This window comes from Hipposideros armiger, unplaced genomic scaffold (assembly GCF_001890085.2).
Source record: "Hipposideros armiger isolate ML-2016 unplaced genomic scaffold, ASM189008v1 scaffold_19, whole genome shotgun sequence".
In the NCBI taxonomy this organism is placed as follows: domain Eukaryota; kingdom Metazoa; phylum Chordata; class Mammalia; order Chiroptera; family Hipposideridae; genus Hipposideros; species Hipposideros armiger.
The window spans coordinates 3,605,658-3,629,260 of NW_017731369.1; the positions used below are offsets into that span (position 1 = coordinate 3,605,658).

The 23,603-nt window shown below is 40.0% G+C and overlaps 1 protein-coding gene and 1 pseudogene across 1 annotated transcript in view; both read left to right on the forward strand.

The window, feature by feature from the left end:
• CDH13 (cadherin 13) overlaps positions 1-23,603 on the forward strand; it is a 1,116,573-nt gene that overhangs the window by 506,006 nt on the left and 586,964 nt on the right. The window lies entirely within an intron of this gene.
• Positions 10,318-13,734, forward strand: LOC109378277 (40S ribosomal protein S20 pseudogene; annotated as a pseudogene).

Genomic DNA, 23,603 nt, shown 5'->3' on the forward strand with positions numbered 1-23,603 from the left:
TGATAAGTTTTACCAAGTATCAGGCCCAGATGGTTTTACTGTTGAATTTTACTAAACATTTAAGGAAGAAGATATACTAATTATTCACAATCTCTTCCAGAAAATAAAAGCAGAGAACACACTTCCTAACTCATTCCATGAGGCCAGCACTACCCTAATACTCAAACCAGATAAAGGCATTACAAGAAAGGAAAACTACAAACCAATATCTATATGAACACAGATGCAAAATTTCTCAAAATATTAGCAAATCAAATCCAACAATGCATAACAAGAATTATACCCATGAACCATTGGGATTTATTCCAGGTAAGCAAGGCTAATTCAACATTTGAAAATCAACCAATGTAATCCATTAAGTCAACAAAAAGAAGAAAAAAAATCCTATGATTTTGTCAATTTCTGCAGAAAAAGCATTGGACAGAATTCAATATAAATTCATAACAGCAAATTAGGAATAGAAAATAACTCTCTTAAATTGTGAAAGACCATATACAAAAATCTGCAAGTAACATCAAACTTAGTGATGAGATACTGGATGCTTTCCCATTAAGATCAGGAACAAGGCAAGGATATTTCCTCTCACCATTTCTATTAAGCATCATACTAAAAATCCTAGATAAAGCAATAAGACAAGACAAGAAAAGAAAAGTTATACATGTTGGAAAAGAAGAAGTAAAACTGTCCTTTTTTTTGTTTTGTTTTTTTTGTTTTAAGCTGAGCCATCCTGCTACCTGTTGGTAGCTCAGTGGCTGCTCAGCTCGGGCCGGGACTCGAACCGCTGTTGCTCAGAGCTCAAACTCTTGAGCGAGAAAACTGTCCTTTTTTGCAGGTGACATGATTGCCTATGTAAAAAAAAGAAAAAAAAACAAAATAACTATTATTTGATTATGACAAGGTCACTGGATAAAAGATCAAGGTACAAAAGTCAAGTAGTTGCTTATATAATTAGGTATAATACTTAGTATAAATCTAACAGAATATGTATGCTGAAAACTACAAAGCTATGATGGGAGAAATAAAAAATATCTAAATAAATGAAGAGATATTTTGTATTCATAAATTAGAAGACTCTATTGTTAAGATGTCAATTCTTCCCACTTGGTTTATAGACTCAACACAATCTCTATCAAAATCCTAACAAGAGATTTTGTAGATATCAATATACTGATTCTAAAATGATTCTTTATATGGAAAGGTAAAAAGATTTAGAATAGTCAACACAATGCTGAAAGCGAACAAATTTGGAGGACTCACGTTACCCAATTTCAAGACTTAATATAATATAAAGCTTGAAATTAGGTGGTGTGAGTAATCAAGACAGTGTAATTAAGACAGTATGTTACAAAAGAATAGACATAAATCGATGGAACTGGAAGATAGCTCAGAAATAGACACAAACAAATACATGCAGCTTTGTTTTACTTTGTTTTATAAAGGCATAATGACAAAGACAATTCAATAGAAAAAGGATAGTCTTTTTCAATAAATGGTACTGAAGCAATTAGATGTCCATATGCAGGGGAAAAAAAGTTGAGAAAAGCTAGACAAAGACCTTATACCTTGTATAAGTAACTCAATATAAATCATAGACCTACATGAGAAATGCTAAACTATAGAACAGCAGAAAATCTCAGTGACCTTGGGTTTGGTAAGGAGTTTTTTGGATAAGACACCAAGAGTATGATACATTTTTAAAAAGTAATCATTGGGCTTTATTAAGTGTTCTGCTCTGCAAGTGACACAGTTAAGTGACTGAAATGAGAAGTCACAGACTGACAGGAAATATTGGTAAAACACATCTGATGAAGGACTTGTAGCCAAAAAATATAAAGAATTCTTAAAACTCAACAAGAAGAAAACAATAAATTACCAATTAAATAATGGGCAAAAGATCTGAAAAGACACCTTATTAAAATATATACACAAGTAGGAAATAAGCATATGAAAAGATGGTCAATATCATTTGTCATTAAGGAAATGCAAATTAAAACAGCAGGATGCCACTACATATCTGTTAGAATGGTGCAAATCAAACAACAGCAAGACAATACCAATCGGTGGCAAGGATGCAGAACAACGACAAGAACTTTCATTCATTGCTGGTGGGAATGCAAACTAGCACAGCCACTTTGCAAAATAGTTTGGCAGTTTCTTATAAAGCTAAACATAATTTTACCATATGACCCAGAAATTGTACTCCTGAGTATTTACCCAAGTGATCTGAAAACTTACATCCACACAAAACCCTGCACACGAATGTTTGCAGCAGTTTTATTCATAATCACTAAAAACTGAAAACAACCAAGATGTCATTCAGTAGGTGCATGGATAAACAAACTGTGGTCCATCCATACAAATCTTCATCTGGTTTGAGTATAAAAAGGAATGTGCTATTAAGACATGCAAGGACATGAGTGATTCTTAAATGCATATCTACAAATGAAAGAAGCCAGTCTGAAAAGGCTATACACTGTACATTCCCATTTATATGACATTTTGGAAAAGGCAAAACTATAGAGACAGTAAGAAATCAGCAATTGCCAGAAGCTTGGGAGAAGAAGTGGTAAGGGTTGAATTGATGAGGCATAGGGAATTTTTAAGTTGGAAGAACTGTGTGATACAGTCAGCCCTCCATATCAACAGGTTCTGCATCCACAAATTCAACCAACTGCTGAAGGAAAATATTTGGAAAAACAAAACAAACAAAACTTATTTCTAACATATACTTGTAGTTTGGCCTACTATGGTTTCATCTGTACCAAACATATGCAGACTTTTTTTTCTTGTCATTATTCCCTAAGCAATACTGTATGACAACTAAATATAGGATTTACATTGTATTAGGTATTATAAGTAATTTAGAGATGATTTAAGGGACATGGGAGGATGTGCATCAGTTATAAGTAAATACTACACCATTTTATGTAAGGGACTTGAGCCTCTGCAGTTTTTGGTATCAGCCGAGTCCTGAAATCAATCCCCCATGGATACCAAGGGAACACTATACTGTATGATTCTGAATAATATTGCAACGGTGGTTACATAACGCTACTCATCTATCAAAACCCACAGAACTTGACACAGGATCCCAGGATGGGATGCAGAATGTGGCAAAAGAATCTGACTTTTATACAGATATATGAAGTAATCTCCCAGAAAGGAGTGGGGCAAAAACTGATGGCTTAAGGAACTTTGGAAGTGAGTGGAGTCCCTAAGACTACAAGGAAATAACCTGTTTGTAGCACTGGTCTCTAGTTGATAAAGCTCTTTCCCATGAGGGTGGGTACAGGTTAACAATTCTGAAACCTTTGCAGATACATACTGGAATTGAATAATGAAGTACTGCAGTGGAGAACAGTGGGAGTCAGATTTCTCACTGTTGGAGTGGAAGTTTACAGCCGGGCAAAGGGAAGAAGCTAAAATGATTGACGTGGTAAAGGAATAGTGCTGGAGGCCAGTATGAGCCATATCTGGTCTAATGGTCTAACATTCTACTGTTGCCTTCTTGAAAAATCTTAACAATTTTTGAGCAAGGGGCCCTGCATTTTCATTGTGCACTGGGCCCCACAAATTAAGTAGCCAGTCCCACATTTGACAACCATGTTCTAAATATTGATGTTCCCTAGGGTTCCAGGTGTGGCTTCTTTTTCCCTTGCAGTATATGCTCTCTGTGGTCTACCTTCTCTATGGCCACCCTTGCCCATTTTCATGACTTCAGATTAACCGAGGACCCCAACAACTCACACATCAACATCTCTCCTCACTTGGACTCTACTGATAACCAGAACTAAATTTCCAATGCCTTGCCTCATGTTTCCAGGAGTTTTCTCCAGATCTCCTATAAACTCACCATATCTCCAGATGACTTATTATTTACTTTTCCTCTTTCCTAAATCTGCTTCTCTCATAACATACCTTTAAAAATCTTGAATCAAGCAGATAAAAAGTAAATCTCAGAATCACCTTAGAAAGTTTGCCTCTTCCTTACCCCTATTTAGCTATCACCGAGGCTTGCTAACTACATCTGAAATTCCTCTGCCGCAGTTTGTATCTCCCATCTCCACTGTCCTCCATTATCTCCCCTTCAGGCCACAACAGAAGAAACCCCCTACCTCTTTTCCTTCTCTGTTCTGATCCAACTAGTCTCAAAATTCCCTCCAGAGTAATTTTACTAAAACTTAAATCAGTTGATACCAGCCTCCGTCTTACCACCTTTAATGGGCTGACACTGAGTAAGAAGGAAGTTTAAACTCTCTAGTGATCCAGCAGCCTCTCCATCTCACCTGGACACCCAACTTTCCTGCCATCTTAATTCCCATCATCCCCACCCCTGCGTTGCCTGGATATGATGCCACAATTCCATATGTGCTCTCCACCTGGGATATTCCACATATCCGTACATGCTCTCTCTACCGGGAGTGCCTATGTTCCTCTTCTCTACTTGGCCTCATTGAAGACCCAAGGGTAGAGCTATGAAAAGCCTTGGTGTCCAGTCGATCTCTTTATCTTGCAGCGTTGTTCCCCTCCAATTCCTTCTCCACCCAGCAACGAGATGGCATTCTCCACACCACAGATGTCGTCCTATCACACCCCTCCACAATCATTTCAGTAACTGCCTGTTCCCTGTAGGAGGAAGACCAAACTCTTAATATGGCTTATAAAGCCCTCACTCTCTAATTCCTCCTGCCTCAGTCACTCTTTCTCTTTCAGCCCCCACTTTCTTTCTCTACCCATCTTTCTGGCTCTCTCTACTTCCCTCTTCCTCTCTCTCTTCTGCTTACTTATTTTCCTTTATGTTTTAATTTCTGCTCTTTACGCCTTTCCCTTTCATCCTTTTCTTTCTCTCCCCCCCTTATCCCCCTCTCCCCACTCTCTCTCTTTCTCTACCTGCCTCTCTATCCCCTCCCTCATAATTTCAGTTCTCAAGATATGTCTCCACATGCCTCACAGTCTGGTTCTTTGCCTATGCTGCTCCCCGTGTCTGGAAAGCCCTTCGCATCTCCTGTGACATCACTTTCATCTTTAACTCTGGATTTGCTCACACACTCTCATACTGACTCACACCTATGACTGTGACTCACATCTACTCATGTCGTGTCAATCCAGGCTTAGCTTAGAAATTACTTCCTCCAGGGACTTGTCTGTGAGCCTCCCAGTCCTGCTCAGGCATCTTTCCTAACAGAGCTGTTTCTATCCCATATAGTAGCTTTTCTGAATTAGAAAAAAGTTGCCTTTCTTATTTAATTGCTATTCAAGGCAGGACAGATGCTTAATGAGGGACACTTAGGTTGGCTTTTAGTGTCCCCTTCCTAAATGCCCTTTGGAGTGAACAACTTGACAACTGGCTCTGCCCCCGAACTCTTCCCATTATAGCCTATACTCCCCCATCACAGCACTTAAGATATTGTGTATTTGTCTTTATTACCTGCTCCTAACTCCCACCAGATTATAAGCCCCACCTGTTTTTGACATCCTCCCCTCCCTGAATTTTCAGTGCCTAGTACTTGGCCTGCTGTGAATTTGATGTTTAATTATTACCTCTGAATGAATGAATGAATGAATGAATGAATGAACTCACAAACCTATTGAATGAATGAATAGGTGCACAAACCTCTTCTTAGGAAATATTTTACCAACAATACCAGGAAATTAACATCTTTTAAGCTCTACAGTATTTTTCAGGCATCTCTACTCTTAAAATATCATTTGAACTGAACAGATTCCCTTACTGTTTTGCCTCCTGTATTAGACTATAAGTTTTCCAATATCAGTGACAATATCTCATTCATCTTTATGCCCAGGATAGTGACAAACACATAGCTAGAGGTGAAAATTTTGTTGGAAATAAAATGAAATCAATCCCATTCCCATACCACTAAACCTTACTATCTTGGTTTCTCAGACACTTATCAAGCACTACTTTATTCCAGATGTTTAGAAAGATGAGCAAGGTAAAGAATATTCCTGTAGGAAACACACAGATCCACCAGGAAACAGACACAAAATAGAACAATGGTGGTACAATATGCTCTATGACAAAAGTGTGATCCATGGACCAACTGTGTGAGAAGCACCTGGGATGCTTCCACCAAGATTTCTAGACTGTAACCCCATCTAATGAATTAAAGTCTTTGGAATCCGCCTTCTGCTCTCGTTATGCCCCCCTGGCACCCCCATCAAAGTCATTCAGTCACTGTTTCCTCCAGCAGAGCACACACCCTTGTAAAGAGCAGCTACGGGGTGATGGCCAGCATACCCTAAACCAGGAAACTGATTTTTCCAATCCAGCACATGTAAAATGAAGTGGAATTTGGACAAGAAGTTCCAAGGAGTACTTTCTAAGAGGTGTTGATATATTGCAAGGAAGCAGCCACTTTGTGTCCAGGATAACTTCAGAAAAATAAAAGCCCAAACTACTTAGTCTACCAGAAATAAAAGCAGTAAGAAGTGTGTTGCAAAACAAACAAAAAAAGAGCATGTGTGGTTCACTCTGTAGGCACTGACTTTTGGAAACCCTATCCTTCCTAAGGAAAACCAGACAAAAAAAGAGCTTAAGTCCTTTGTAAATGTGCAGGGGGAATATCATTTGTGATCAAACCATTATAAGAAACATATCCATAACTGCAAGAAATTCTTGCCACATCTTTCTTAAATTGCTGTTTGATGTTTTATATGACAAAAATGACTGTGAAATAGTGCTCTCTTGGAAACCACCTAAATGACCCACAATAAGGAAGTCATTAAATAAATTATGGGGTGGATATGATGGGCTATTATGCAGTCATTAAGAATCATGTTCTCAAAGAATTTAAGCATATAGGATAATGTACAAAAATATTACTAAGGGAAAATACAGGTTACAAAACAGTCTTATAGTATTATTCCAGTTTTATTAAAAAATGTTGTGTATATGCCAAAATATGAACAGTAGGATTTGAAATGGGCTGGGATTTAAAGGTGATTCCTTTTCAAATTTTCTACTTTAACTGTTTCTGTATTTATTCAGATCCTCTATAATAGCCATGTATTACTTTTAGGGTAGCTGTTTAATTGATCATCCAATCTGGTACATTTTTAAGACTGAATGAGGGATCCCTAGTAACAATGTCACCAGGCCAACAGCCAGAACAAGGCCTGTTTTGGGCAAACATACTTGTTTGCTTTGGGTTGAACTATCCCCCAAAATTCATATGTTGACGTCTGAACCCTTTCTACCTCAGACTGGGACCTGATTTAGAAATAAAGTCATTGCAGATGTAATTAATTAGGATGAGGTTATACTGTGATGGGGTGGGCCCTAATCCAATAGAACCAATTTCCTTATAAAAAGAAATGTGGACACAGACATACACACAGGGAGAACAGTATGTGAACATGGAGGCAGAGGTTGGGATGATGCATCTATGAGCCAAGGAATGACAGAGATTGCCAGGAACCCACCAGAGAGGTTAGTGGGGAGGCATGGATCAGATACTCCCTCAGAGTCTCAGAAGGAACTAACCCTGCCGTCACCTTGATTCAGGACTTCATATCATCAGAGCTATAAGACAATACATTTCTATTGTTCAGGCCACCACTTCGTGGTTGTAGTTATTTTATGTTTGGAAAACAAGAGGAATTCTAGAATGGATGGAGTAGAATGAAGTTCCATACAATCAAAGAAAGCTTGTTCACTCAACTAATACTGTAAAAAATGGTATTATTATTAAAAAGTAGTTGCTTCTTTTTCATGGCTGGCCCCTCCCTAAGAGTCAAGCTTGAACAGATGACTTGCTTCCACCAATGAAATGTGAGTGGAAGTTACATGCGCCACTTAGAAGTGGGAGCTTGATAGACCATGCTATGGTTCTGCTATCCTTGCCCCTTGCCATGAGACTAGCGTGTTTTAGAGAGGAGCTGCTTCTTTAGCCTGGATCCTGAAATGAAGAAGACATACAGCAGAGTTGAAACTGACCAGCCATGGGCCAGTGACATGAGATAGAAATAGATCTTGGCTGATATAATTCACTGAGATGATGAGATCCTTTGTTACTGTAGCAAAATTTAGCCTAAGCTGACTTATGAAACATTTACTGAGCAACTATCCAGCGCCATGCTGGGGATGAAATAATAAATTATACTGCCAACCAGGAGCTAACATTAAACTGTACATCATTTGCCTTTAAAATATAAAGATTATTGGCCTGAGTTGTGTTCTTTTTTTTTTGTAACATCTGCAAGTAAATGTTAAACCATGTTATTTCAATTGATTTTTCTATAGAAAAAAAAATCTTTAAATGCTCTCATATTCAAAGTGGTTCTTGAACTACATGTACAGATATAATATAGTTTGCCGATTAAAATTTTATGGTTTAGGGAAAGAAACTCCTGTGAAAAATAAACCTAAGTTAATTATTCAGTTATTTAATTCTCATTTGGAAAATGAGATGTTCAGACACTATTAAAAGTTATATTAAGGGATAAAACCACTTCTGTGGAAACAGACAAATTTACTTCATTTACTTTTAAAGAATATTAATTTCACGGAGCGAGCTTTGAAAACAACCACATAACTTGTCAATGGCAAGTAACTCCTCACTAAGGAATATTCAAAAGCAACAGATTATATATGAAAAGGACAGAGGGGAGACACATCTCAAGAGGAGGGCTGTGTGGAGGCCAAAGGGTCATGTTCTAAAATCAGCATCATAAAGCAGAAATTGCATGATGTCAAAATTATCCTTGAAAGTCCCTTACATGGCACTTAAATTGCCTAGACCTGAGCGTTTAAAAGCTCAAAAGCCAAGAATTAATGTCTTTCGTTTCTCTGGGACAGTGGAGGCCAAGGTCTAATTTGAAAGGTGCAAAGGACAATGGGAAAAATGAAGGGTCTTCCCATCTCTTGGTTCTTCTGTTGGACTTCTGCTCTTTCTCTGAGTAACGCTTCCTCAGGCTCCTCTCTCCTGCTCTTTCCCGTCAACAGCTGCATATAGAGGAAGGCAGGTAATTCATTTGTGCACATTAAACAGCTCCAGTCTTTGGTATAGTTTTCAATGTAAAAGGGAATGCACTGGAGTCCTATGATGTGCCCTGTCCCAGGCTAGCTGTTGAGGCAAGAAAGGAAAACAAAAACAAAACAAAAAGGAGACCTCAAAGGAGTGGGGAAGGCTGAAATGCAAACACGTAATATGAATACAATGTGGTCCAGTCTAGAAAAGAGACAAAATTGCACCAGAGCTCAACAGGCACGGCAACCTTTATTTAAGACTGCTGCAATAGAGGAGAGAGAGAATGAGTTTACCCTGTTTAAACAAAAGGCAAGCAGGTATGTGTAAGCGCTGGGGTCATTAAGGGGCGGGTTTGTTGATGTGATTGGGCCATCTGTGTTTGCTAATTGGGACTTTGGGAGTCAGGCCCCTACCCTCCCACAGAGACTGGGAGATAGAGGCACTATCTCTGTCAATGGTCACATTTCAAAGGAATGCTTTCCAGGAAAGACATTCCTGCATGGTAAACCTGGCAGAAGCTAGATGATTTACATGTCAGAGGGCAGAAAAAGAATTACAATTGCAAGTTTTCTAAAGTAATTATATTTTAAAAGGGGGGTGAGGGGCCTATAGTTAGGGCTTGACCTGTCTAAAGTTTAGTCAAACTGAGGGGGAACATTTAATCCATCTTGGTCAGACGTAAGCCCAAGATGCTATCAACAGTAGTTCTCAAACCTTGACTGCATTTTAGGATCATCTGAGCTTTCAAACATCTCAGTGTCCAAGACATATCCCAGACACATTACAGTACCAATTAATGCAAATCTCTGGGATGGATTAAGGCATCAACATGGCTTAAAGCTACCCAGGTGAGTCACTGTGCAGACAAGGTTGAGAACAGCGGCTACAGGTATGAAAAAGAGCGCCTGATGTGAGTCTGAAGTCTGGGTGGGAGTTAGCCGGGGAAGAAAAACACTCCAGACAAAGGGAACTCCAGCAGCAAAGATTCTTCAGTAGAAAGAAAGAGGTTTTGTTTGTGCTTTGAACATAGTGTTGGCATAAATGAAAGAATAACCAAGCTCCTTGAGTCGAATCAATACACAGTCCTAATACATCAGCTCGTTTCAACATGCCAACAGCACCATTTCGTCTCTCTTTGTTAAGGGTCACTGGTTCTTTAAAAGTACGAGTATTAATGGCTTCTATCTGATGATGATGCATTTCAGAGTTCCAACATGCATCCCTAACCAATATAAGAGAAACATCTTCCTATCAAGGGTGTAATGCCAGCATTGTGCTGTGCCATGTCAATTAAACCCTAGAATACACACACATCTACAAAGGTGACATGCCCTCGTAAGGTACAAAGCATTTCCTTTAAGTGGAGTGAGCACCTGCTTGTGCACACTGATGAAAGGTACACTTTTAAGTAGAAGAAAATTGATTTTGTCGTGTTGTTGCACAAAGGTTGATGTTTTCAAAGAGTCCAGATAAAAGGTACTGTGGGCAGCTAACAAGCTCCTAATAGGGCTGGATCAAGTTTCACTGTACCTGCTTCCAGGGCTCGACTTCTCCATCTTGGCGACAAGAAACCAGGGTTTGACGTTCATGTTTATTGCCTCCTTCCATAAATCGCATGCTTCTTTTTTCCTTTATTCCTTCAGCATAGCTGCTTTTATGGCCATAATATATTTATACTAATTCAGAGGCTTGTCATCAAATACACAGGCACATCTCTCTCACCCAGAAGGCAGCAGAACCTCTATTTCTGATATCGCAGACGAAAATAAGGCCTGCTTTCCACCCCCTCCGCAGTGCCCTTCAAAGGAGCAATTTTATAACATTTGAACAGGAGTATCATCGTTAATAAGATGGCATTTTCTTTTTCTTTTTCTTATTTATCTTTTCCAAATCAAGGGTAGTGGATTCCAGAACTGGAATGAAATCAGGTCCCTGTGTTTCCTTCAAAATGCAATTCTCCATCCGGTTTCTTATCCTCTAATCCTGATTCCATAGATTGTCCCAGAATTGACTTTTGGGATTAGTTTGAGTCTTTTTTTACTGCTTTTAAATAAGGAATTGCCACACAGTCCATCTCATTAACAGTATGGTGATTCAGATCAACCATTGATGTGCTTGCAGATAACAGACCCATGTGATGAGTTGCTTGTTCTCCTGTAGTGATCACCATCCACATACTCAACCTTATGTGGACTCATTGGGCAGGATGTGGGTGGCTGTGAGACATTAAGGATGCTACATTTGGTGCCACTTCCCATTTTGGATGAGTCAGAGAGATTTTGGAAACGTCTTCAAGCTAACCCAATTTACATTATAGTTGCATTATAATTGCATTTTAAAGTCTAAATGCAGTTGATTGTGGAAATGGTCCCACATCATTTAAGAGAACTAGAGTTTTATTTTTATGGAAATGCAAAAGGATGCTTCAGGATACTACCACATGACCTAAGGGGAGAAATCTGGCTTCAAAGCCCCCTTAGATTCTTCTAGAAAAGGTTACCAGCAGCCCCCAACCAACACAGACAAGCAAGCTCATTCCAGATGTCATGTACCTTTAATCTTTTCCTTCTTTCATTTAATCAAGGAGTTATAGAGTGGGTTCTCTGTTCTAGGCACTGAGCGAGGTAAATTCTGGGAATATGACAAAACCGAGGGTCCTTTCCTTATACCAGGAGTTCAGTCTCTTGAGGAAACAAACAGGAAAGAAGCGATTTCAAACCTCCATCTTTTTCATCATTAAAAAAAATGCCTCACTCTTGTTCTTTGCTTTCTGCTTCTTCACCAAGATATTTTCATGCTTCTCCTGCTTACTTCTGAGTGTTGTTTCTTCTCATTCAACTTTGCTGGATGTCCTTTTTGCCCTGAGATTATCAAATGCTGGGCTTGCTTTGGGTTTCTTCCTAGCCACCTTCTTTCTTTACCTCACTCACTCCTCCTGAGTAACACCCTTGACTCTTAGGGCCTTCATTACAAGATTTTATATATATAATCTATATTCTACATCTATATAGCTATATATTTAGAGATAGAACTACTGGTTAAGCAATGTTGAATACAATTTTTTTGCCAACCCCATATATATAATATATATATAATATATATATTATAAATTATATAGAGCATCTATATTTATATCTACATCTATTTCTAAATCTATATCTATTTATATATACTATATATATTATATAATATACATGATATCTATATATAAAATATATTATATATAAATAGATATAAATATATAAATAGATATAGATATAGATGTATTTATCTATATAATATATACAGGGTTGCCAAAAAAATTGTACTCAACGTTGCTCAACCAGTAGCCTGCCATAATCAGAAGTGTCTGGATGCTGATGGTAACCACTTTGAGCACCTCTTGTAACTGCTGTAGTCAAACATGGCTTGTATTCATCTTTTGTTCTCGGCATATGTTGAGTATTACAATTTTAATACAATTTTCCTTTCTTAAAATGTGCATACATTTTTTTGGCACCTTCTGTACTTGTATATCGATTATGCACAAATGTGAATTTCATCCTTCACCTCTCACTTGAGCTTCATGTGTATTTTCACTCTCAATCCCTAGATAGTTAGATACCTTGAATTTAACACATTCTGGTTCTTTGTTTTCCCTTCCTTGTCTTGCAGTCTATCTATTTTCTCTGTCTTGGTGAAATCTCCCTGTTGCCTAAAGTAGAGGACTGAAAATAATCTGGCTTTTAAAAATACCCTGGAAAAAACGAGACCACTCATCAGTTTTCTACTTCCGTATCTCTAAGCAGCTCTGTGAACTCTGTGACTCTAGCTGAGTTAGATTTATTCCTAGTTTTTTTGCAATAAGGCCAATGAAAGACCAAAGAGTTGTTACAAAGACTGCAAGCAGGTGAAGTTGCTGAATCGACAGCTTTATTTTAGTCCAACCACATTTTCATATTTCAAAAGTCCTTTCTAAACAATTAATGGGTACTGTGGGGTTAGTATTGTGGGGTTTATGATTTTATAACAATGACCTAAGGTCTGTATGGGAAAGATAATCAGGATGATGGGAGAATCAAACTGGTCAAAGAGTGACTTACATGTGAATCTCTCCCGTGAATTTTTGAGCAGATGTTAAAATAGACACATAAAAAAACAACTTTTGGAAAATAAGAAATGCAGATTTTCTAATATTGGGACACTGTGTCACTAAAAGGGATATAACTTGAATTTCTCATTTAAACATGCATGACATGGATTTAACCTGTTCATTGACAACATGGCCTCTTGGAGGAAGACAGGTCTCAGCTGCAGCAGGGCTCCATTCCACTGGGCTCATGACTCCCTGCTGTTTGCTCCCCACCCCCCAGCCCCCCACACCCTCCCAGAAACCACAGCCATGCCTTTTAAAGATACAGTAAAGATACCAGAAAGACACTTCTGGAAACAGAGGTGGCCATTCACTGAATTAGAATTACTCTAAACAACCTCAATGTAAAGTCCTTGGAGAAGGTATGTGCTGAATTGATCAGAGGCAGAAAGGAAAAGAATCTCAAAATGAAAGGACCAGTTCGGATGCCTACCAAGACTCTGAGAATCATTACAAGAAAAACTCCCTGTGAGGAAGGTTCTAAGAACTTGGGATCTTTTCAGATCCACAAGCAACACAGTGACTCTCACAGTCCTGAGATTGTTAGGCAGATTACTTCCATCAGTACTGGAGCCAGGAGTCCAGGTTGAAGTCACCACTGCAGATGCTTAAATCAGCCTTTTAAATAAACTGATGATCAGTTATTAACAAATAAAACAAAACAAAAAAACATGATCTATTAAGCATGTAAAATTGCATTAACTTGAGCTGGATTGGTTTTAAGGTTCTTACATTAAGCAGTAGCACATGATCTTAGACATATCATGATTTAAATTATAAATTCAGTAAGAATGCTATATAACAAAGTTTGATTCGTGTGGTTTTCAAGCAAGTCGCAATTAGCATCGTGGCTGTCATAGGGCCGACACATCTATGATAGTGGAGGTAAAGGATGACAGCTTTGTTGGAATGGCAATTCTTCATTTTTGTGAATGTCAGCAAATGAATTTGACCCACCACATGTGGACTTAAAGCAAAGGCCACATGTAGCATATGGTCAGTGTGGCACTTGTGTGGCCTTTCAAAATGCCAGGTCCACAGTGATAATCACCACTGATAACCCTGTAAACCTATCCAGCTGCCTTCAGTGATGTGACTTATGACCTGGAGGGGGAGAAAAACGAATGGTATTTTATAAATATCAATTTTCAAAAATCTCTGATCTGTTGGCATTAATGGATGAGCTCAGAGATGCTTGGAAACCTTACTTCCTGCACAACTGTAACCACGGCAACCTGAATTTTAAAAGTTGTTGAAGGTGTTTTTAAACATAAGGTGAGAAAAGCAGTTTCTATACAAATGGTTGCCTGGAATCTCATGTCTAATTCCACTGGTACACTTGTTTTTTCTTTACTGGGACTTGATGCATTGCTAAAAGCTTTCCTGTTGGAGGAAAAATTGGACAGCCCAGGGCAGTCACACATCTTGAGACCACTATGTTGCTGTGAAAGTGAGACTTACCTTTCCACCAAGACGCAGTGTCAGCATGGCTACCATTCCTATATATTACATATGAAAAAGATTGGTGACTCTTTCTGAAAGCTTTTGAATTTTTGATGCTATTTGTTCCATGTGATTTATTTTATTTTATTTTCAATTACAGTTAACGTGTAATATTTTTTTATATTAGTTTCAGGTGTATGGCACAGGTTAGACATTTATATAATTTATGAAGCAATGACCCTGATAAGTCCAGTACCCATCTGACACTGTACATAGTTATTACAATATTATTGACTATATTCCCTATACTGTACTTTACATCCTATGACTATTTTTCCTTTATTTTTTTCTTATTAAATTTATTGAGGTGACATTGGTTAATAAACTATATAGGTTTCAAGTGTACAAGTCTATACTACATCATCTGTATATTGCATTGTGTGTACACCACCCAAAGTCACATTTCCTTCTGTCACCATATACACGTATTTGATCCCCTTTACCCTTTTCTACCTTCTCTCCTCTCCTTTCCTCTCTGGTAACCACCATACTGTTATCTTTGACTATGAGTTATGTTTATCTTGTTTATTTATTACTTTCAGTTTTATATTCTACATATGAGTGAAATCATATGGGTCTCAACTTTTTCCATCTGACTTACTTTACTAGCATTATAGCCTCAAGATCCATCCATGTGGTTTCAAATGGCAGTATTTTATCTTTTCTAAGGCCGAGTAATATTCCATTGTGTATATGTACCACATCTTCTTTATCCAATCATCTATCATAGGACACTTCAGTTGTTTCCATGGCTTGGCCATCATGAATAATGCTGCAATGAACATAGGGGTACATATATCTTTACAAATAAATGTTTTCAAATTTTGGAGGTAGGTACCCAAAAGAGGGATTACTGGGTCATATGGTAATTCTATTCTTAATTTTTGAGGAGCCTCCATAGTGTTTTCCATAGCGGCTGTACCAGTTTACATTCCCACCAGCAGTGTATGAGGGTTCCTTTATCCCCACAGCCTCTCCAGCACTTGTTCTTACTTGTCTTGTTGATGGCAGCCATTCTAACAGGTATGAGGTGTATCTCATTGTGGTTTTGATTTTCATTTCCCTAATAGCTAGAGAAGTTGAGTATTTTTTCATATATCTGTCAGCCGTTTGTATGTCTTCTTGGGAGAAATGTCTGTTCAGGTCATCTGCTTATTTTTAATTGGGTTGTGTTTTTGTTGGTTGTATGAGATCTTCATATATTTTGAATATTAGCCCCTTATTGGAGGTGTTGTTTGCAAGTATCTTCTCCCATTCAGTTGGTTGCCTCTATTTTTTGTTGATGGTTTCCTTTGCTGTGCAGAAACTTTTTAGTTTGATATAGTCCCATTCATTTATTTTTGCTTGTACTTCCCTTGCCTTTGAGGTCAAATTCATAAAATCCTCTGTAAGACCAAGGTCCATATGTTCCGTGGAATTTTTAAAGGCTATATTGGATTACCATATATTCTTGAACAAATTAATTAAGAAAGACCTCAGATTTCCAGGTGATGATACATTAATATCTCCATAAAGTCCTGGATATAAGTAAAAGATAGAAATCAACAATTGTGCAATGTCCAGTATTTGAACATTGAAGTTTGATACTAAAGAAATCATCAAATGAATAAATAAAGCTTTCTTAATAGTGAGGTTTTATTTTATTAAACAAATTACAATTCTATTTGAACTAGGTATAAAGAAGAGTTACTTTAAAGAGGCAGAGTATAATCAAAGATTACTATTAACTGTTTGGAGCTAGAAGCAGATTTAGTTCAAACAAACACAGATACTAAATAGGCAAACTGAGCATTATGGGTTGTTCACTCTCTCTGCCACTTATTCACAGCTCTTGTCTTGGCAAACTACCAACATTAATCTCCCCACCTTGACTCTGCATGGGTTTGCATATTTATAGAGTTAAAAGGGTCACCCACCATGGTTCCATTTCTTATCCACATTCTTCATTTTTTACCCATCCATCTCTGTCACTCTTAAACTATAGCTCTTCCCGACTAATTGCATTAATCAACAACAACAAACACCAATCCAAAAACCTGTTCAAGATAGGAGTTTTAAAAGCCTGAGGTACTATGTCAAATAACCCATCATGGTTGTTTTAGGAGACTGCAACTCAAAATTAGGTAGCAATCACCCCAGAAAACAAATTAACCATTATCAATACAACTCTTTTCTGTACTTAGGATTCCGTGTTTTTTTATCAATGCCAATTTCTCTCTCCACTTTCCTGGCTCTCATTCAGAAGTAATTAAAGCCAGCTAGCCGTTTTGTTTAGGGATTAGGTCTGTTTTACAAGGAATTAAAGGAAAAGAGAACCCGCATTGGGTAAACATGAGCTACATTTCAGACATGACATTACATATTCCTGGTACTTCCTTACCTATCATATAATCAACTCCTAATCTCCATTTTACAGACAATAAAAAATAGTCATGCGTTCTGTTACATATATGAGGTCCAGGCACTGCTAGAAAGTTTTCATCACCATAGGCATCACCATCACCATTACCATCATCACCGTGCTTTTTTTTCACATGATATCATTGAATCCTTCCAACAAAACGTCAGGCCAGTTTATTGTACTACGCATTTTGTAGATGCATAACCTGAAGTTCAGGGCTGCTGGGCCGTATGCTCAAGAATACACAGCAAGTGAAGGACAGAGCTGGAAATGGAGTCCGGCTCTCGCTAATGCTGAACCTCAGTTCCTGGACCCAGCGCCAGGGGCTGGACAAGGCATGGTGCTGAAAGGGCACCCTGAGCCGCAGAGCCAGAGGCGGTGTCCGTGGGGAAGTCAAGGGCAGGACGTGTCTGTGTGCCTGGTGCTCAGACTTTAGGTTGCCTAAAAGTCACGAAGCGAGCTTGTTAAAGTGCATATTGCAGACTCTACCACGCCCTCCCCCCACCTACACACATTCACACAGATTCTGATTCAATAGGTCTGAGATGAGTCAGAAATTTCCATTTTGTCAAACTCCCCTGATGATTCCCATGGTGGGGGTGGGGGTGGGGGAATGCATGGACCACAGTCAGAGGAATGATTTTACAGACGCATCAAGGACTTTTGAGAGACCTGACTCCCTAACTTATGGAGCTAGCAGAGGCAGTTCCAGACTTCAGCACATTCGCCTGGATATGGAAACGTCTTTCTCCAATAACCTATTTCCAGATTTGGTGCAGAGGCCCATCTTGCTACCCATCATGGGATCAAGGCTTGCACCTCAACTAACATATAATAAAAAATATCAACAGCTGCTAATCATTAACTACCTGTTGCGTTCAAGACTCTACGCTGATTGTTTGTCACCTTGTTTCGTCTTTTCCATCATTGTGGTAGTAGAGGCACTGGTCCCCACCCATATCCAGCCCTCTGTCTCCTTCCTGGACACACAGAAAGACTATTGCCCAGCCCCTTTGCAGCCTGATGGAGCTACTTAAATAGTTCTCGCTGAAGCTTGCCATTCGCACCCTCTATCCCTGCTATGCTGGCTGCAGATGCATTTCAGATGGTGCCGGCTGCCCGATGGTGGAGCGCCTTCAGCCTGGGCTCTTGAGCTGTTGTATAGCACAAAACCCCCACCAACCACACTGCATTCACGACCTGAGCAGGAGATACACAAACCTTTGATTCATTACACCTCTGAGATTTCATATTGTTTTATTCTGTTTTTATTTCTGCAACCTAGCCTAGCCTAGCCTAACCAATAAAAACATCACCATCATCATCATCATCACAATCACATTTATTAACTAGGATAATCCACACTTACTGAACACTGTACCAAGCACTTGAAAAACATTAACTAACTTAATCATCCCCACAGTATAAATAATTCAGTTATTATCTATATTTTATAAAGTCACACAACCAGTAACTGATGCAACAGAAGTGAGAACCCAGACAGCCTGACTCCAGAGCCCATGTGTTTAACCAAGACATTATAATGTAGGTTCCTTAGGGTCAGGGTTGGTGCTTTAGTTGCTTACGACATCAAATCCTCTGCCAATGCTAAAAAGTGAGCATTATTATCTTAATTTTCCAGCCAGTGCAAATATGTACTAAAGATTGGAGAGAATAAGTGTCTGCCCCAAGGCCACACATGTGGTTGAATCAGGTCACAAACCCAAGTCCCTCTTATTCTTTTTTCCTTTAGCTGAGCCATCCTGCCACCTGCTGGCAGCTCAGCGGCAGCTCAGCTCAGGCTGGGACTCGAACCGCTGTTGCTCAGAGCTCACCCTCTTGAGCGAGCTCTTAACCAACTGAGCCACTCGGCCAGCCTTCCCTCTTATTCTTAAATGAAACCTCACTTGTGCCCAAACCCAGGGAATCTAAGCAGGTGGTTTTGATTCCTCTGACATGTCAGAAACAACTTGGGGTCCCAAGCGTTATCTACTAAGGCTCTCAGCATAAAGGTTCAAGGTTTCAGGAACCTGGGTCAGATTTCCCAGGTTAAAACTGCAGCTCCACTCTGCACCGCTGCATGACTTTACGTATGTTACTTATCCTTTCTAGCAAAATGGATTAAGTCAGTTAATGTGGGGACAGTCTAGAAGTAACCAACTAAAAGAAAAGCACCAAATAGAGGCAAAGGAGTGTTGTGATGAGGACTGACTGACAGCTCTGCCTGGGTGGGCTAGGTCATTAACTAGAATTCCTGCAGTGGCTCACTCTACACAGCAAGTGAAGGACAGAGCTGGAAATGGAGTCTGGCTCTCGCTAGTGCTGAACCTCAGTTCCTGGACCCAGCGCCAGGGGCTGGACAAGGCATGGTGCTGAAGGGGCACCCTGAGCCGCAGAGCCAGAGGCGGTGTCCGTGGGGAAGTCAAGGGCAGGACGTGTCTGTTTGCCTGGTGCTCAGACTTCAGGTTGCCTAAAAGTCACGAAATGAGCTTGTTAAAGTGCATATTGCGGACTCTACCACACCCTCCCCTGACACCTCCTGGGCAATCCCCTGGGTGCTTTTCTCCTGTAAAATCAGGCAGGGGCACCTGCAACTCTGCTTTGGGTTTCCTCTCAATCCTTTCAGTTAGGGGTGGGACTGGGTCTGCAGCTCTGGGGACCCTGGACCCCCTTGAGGGTTTCTCGCTCTCGGGTCTCCTGCAGACCAGCCCACGGTGAATCCTGGTGGGACTTAAGGATCGGGTCAGAGAACAGATTCAAAACCTCAGGGGCCTGGGTTTATAGTTCTTGAAAGTCATGAGCTGAGGGCCCAAGGGACGTGGGAGAACCCAGTGGGGCCATAGTTGGAGGTCTCACTCCAGCTACTCTGAGCTAAGGGAGCAGACATTTTTCTTTGCCCTTTGCATTTCTGGGATGAATCGGGTCCCTTTCCTCCTGGCTCAGTAGGCATACTAATATCTGGGTTCTGAGTCTAGCTGAAGTAAGCAACCCGGCTTTCTGATGAAGGTTTAAAATAGTAGCTACTATCAGTACTCGTGAGCGCCAAGAGCCAATGCTAAACGCCTTCGGTGTATTAAGCAATACAAAAAATGGTCTTAAATACAGATTCCATTGAATTGTCTCATGCACTGGGCATTAATGTCATTCCCATCTTACAGATGAGAAAACAAAGTCTCAGAATGTTTAACTTGCCTGATGCAGGTTACCCAGGCCAAAATGTGGCAGAGCTAGAGACTGAACCCAGGCAGACTGACATCAAAGCCTTGAACTTGAAAGCACACCCTCTGGCCTGGGTGCTGGGCTATCAACAGAGCTCATGCTCTGACTGCTGGCAGACAGTGCCCATGGCTATTGAGTGGAAGCAGTGAGAGTACTGTAAAAAGAGGGTTAAGGGCTTGGACCAGAGGCATTGGGGCATCTGTAAAGAAGGACTGGAGGCTCAAGGAAAATTGACAAAGTCTAGCAATTTACAGCAGTAGGTGGGGCCCTCTCAGTTTACTCTGGAGATCCAGAGCATACTCCTAAAACCAACCTTCCAAGATACCATTCACAAAGGATGCTGTTGGCAAACAACGGAGAAATGCTGCCCACCCTTGCCTTTCTTGAAGATTCAAAATGCTCAGTAAATGTCTAGGCTTTGCTGTAGGGAAAAGATTTGTTGTAGTTTGTGTGCTTTACACTTCATTTCTGATTTACTTTTGACCACAGTACCCTCTTAACTATGCAAAACCTATCAACCTCTGCTGGAGGACACTGGACAGCAATCGAGGAAGGCATTTCGGGATGAGTATTTGAAGGCTCCAGAGCAGGGAGCCAAGGTCTGCGTGAAGATAGATAGTTTTTCATGGAGGATGCAGTGAACGCAGGTGGGGAGAGTAGTCAGGAGGGCAAGGAAGGTCCAGGTTAGGACTGGTGAGCTACTGAATAGGTGATGACAGCAAAGAAGGATAAGAGAATGAATATTAGTGACATAGGTATGAGTTAAAGAAAAGAAGGAGGCAGAGCTAGTTTGCAAGAAGGCTTAGATATGGGAATTTGGTGCCAGTTTAACCTCAAATCAGACATCACAGACCTAGAATTCGGGAGGAAAGTCAGGACTAGTCATGGGGGCTTTAGGTCACTGCCCTCTCCTTCTCCTGGAGGGACTGTGGACAGAAGTATCAAAGGAGAGGGCTGTGAACAGACCCTTCAGCAAGACCTCCTACTGGATGCAGGAGACAGAAAGGGAGTCTGAAATAAGCAGCGTCAGAGACGGGGAGGTCCACGCGGACCCCAGGGCATGAGGGTGTTCAGTTCAAAGTCTTAGTCTTAAAAGTGGGAAAATGGGGCCAGCAGAGTGGCGCGTTGGCTAAGAGCTGGCTTGGGACGCCAGAGGGCCCCGGTTCAGATCCCACATATGAGGGCCAGTGACACTGGCCTCTACTGCTAAGATGCTGAACAACAGCTCGACCTGGAGCTGGGTTGCCATGAGATGCCTGCAACGGTGTAGGCTGCAGCCACTGCTGCAGTGGGTTGCCATGGGCTACTGTGTGTAGCCAGCAGCCAGCGTGAGCGGCCAGCAGCCACAGTGAGCGGCCGTCCAGAAGCCGGCGACTGATCTGCCTCGCCCTGGAAGAGCGCAATGATGGTGCCAACTTGGGCCAGTGAAGCAACGTCCTTCACAACTAGACTGAAGAACAAAATGACAGCAACTTGTCTGTTCCCCTTCCCCCAATTCCCCAGTGCTGTTCCCATCCCCCAATTCCTCAATAAAAATCTTTAAAAAAAAAAAGTGAGAAAATGAAATCTGGGGGCCATGAAGAATGTGCAGTTTGCAGAAAGACCGAACCTCCCTCATTCAAAAAGCATCTTGCCACCTGCGGATCTACAGCATTGCTGACATTTGTAGTTGGTGACTGGATCTTGAACTATTGGGTTGTCAGAGAAGTCACGACGTATTTTTTTATTTTATTTTATTTTATTTGCATGACGCATTTTTGCGTCATGACTTTTCCGACAACCCAATATTATATATTTTGAACAAAAAAGGGTCTCAGCAAACCAATTCGTAACAGCAGATCCCTGGCATGAGAGAGCGAATTCTGGATACAGTAAATGAATAATCAAGTGCTGCCCACGTACATTGAGGAGTAAAATACCTGACTATTTTGTGTAAATCTCTCAGGCATTGTTTAAGCAAGAGGAAGAAGGGTTTTAGGAGGAAATAGGTTTTGAGAACCTATCCGCCTTGATTTGGAAGAGTAATTGGGTTAAGATGAGAGAGGGGTGAAACCAAACACATCAGCAGAGACATCCAAGTCAGCAGATAATTAAACTCTTGATTCCTCCCTTCCTTCCAAGATCAGACTTTATTATCTCAGGAACATTTAAACTTCAAGACATTGTGAGGAACACAGGCTTTCCAAGCCGACTTCTGCTAACGTGCCATTTGATTCATTTATGTGATTGGGCAGGTAGTTCAGCGAGACGCAGACTGTACTCGCTCACCTAGCCTCATTTCCATACTGAGTGTATTCAGGGGCAGTTACGATAGAGCATCTTATGTTTATACCCAATTTTGTGCCTTTTGAAGTTTACATTTAATTTCACATTGATTAAATACCATTTTCCAATTCAGGTTTTTTAAAACTGCATGGGCGTCAAATACCTTTTGCAGAATGAGATGTTTTTGCCTTACTGTGAAGCAAGAGTAAACAGGTATTACTGCCACTCATGATACATAGTCACGCAGTTGCAAATCTCCCAATTGAAAAAAAAGAATAGTGAAGTTGCCTCTTGCAACACATAACTAGCTCCCTAAGAAGCAATTGGATTGTTACATTTGAAAATGCCTCTATTTGTTGCATTTTTATTTGGAGAAGTGAGGCTCAACATAAAAATGACTGCACTGTGTGAGGAAATATGGTAGTTTTCTTCTAGGGTTTTAATAATCCCACTAAGAATCTAAAAATAAAAATAAATAAACAAATAAAAAGAAACAGACTCATAGACACAGAAAACAAACTGATGGTTGCCAGGTGGGAGGGGGGTTAGGAGGCTGGGTGAAAAAGGGGAAGGGATTAAGAAGTACAAATTGGCAGTTACAAAATCATCATGGGGATGTAAAGTAAAGCATAGGGAATATAGTCAATAATATGGTAATAATTATATATGGTGTCAGAGGCATACTAGACTTATGGGGGATCACTCTGTAAGTTATATAAATATCTAGCCACTGTGCTGTACACCTGAAACTAATATAATATTGAATGTCAAGTAATTGAAATTTGTTTTTAAATTTAAAAAATAATTCTACCTAGTTTTATGAATATTTTAACTTAGCTATTGGCAAACATATTTACAACAATACTTTCTTACTCTATACTTAGGTTTTAATTGGTTACTAGATTCTTGTTAGTAGGTACAATATGGTAGTATTAAAAGGAAAAAGTTCTTTAGATTCCACAGGTAAGTGAGATCATATGGTATTTGCCTTTCTCAGCCTGACTTATTTCACTTAGCATAATGCCCTGTAGGTCCATCCATGTTGTCACAAATGGTAAGGTTTCATTCTTTTTTATGGCTGAGTAATATTCCA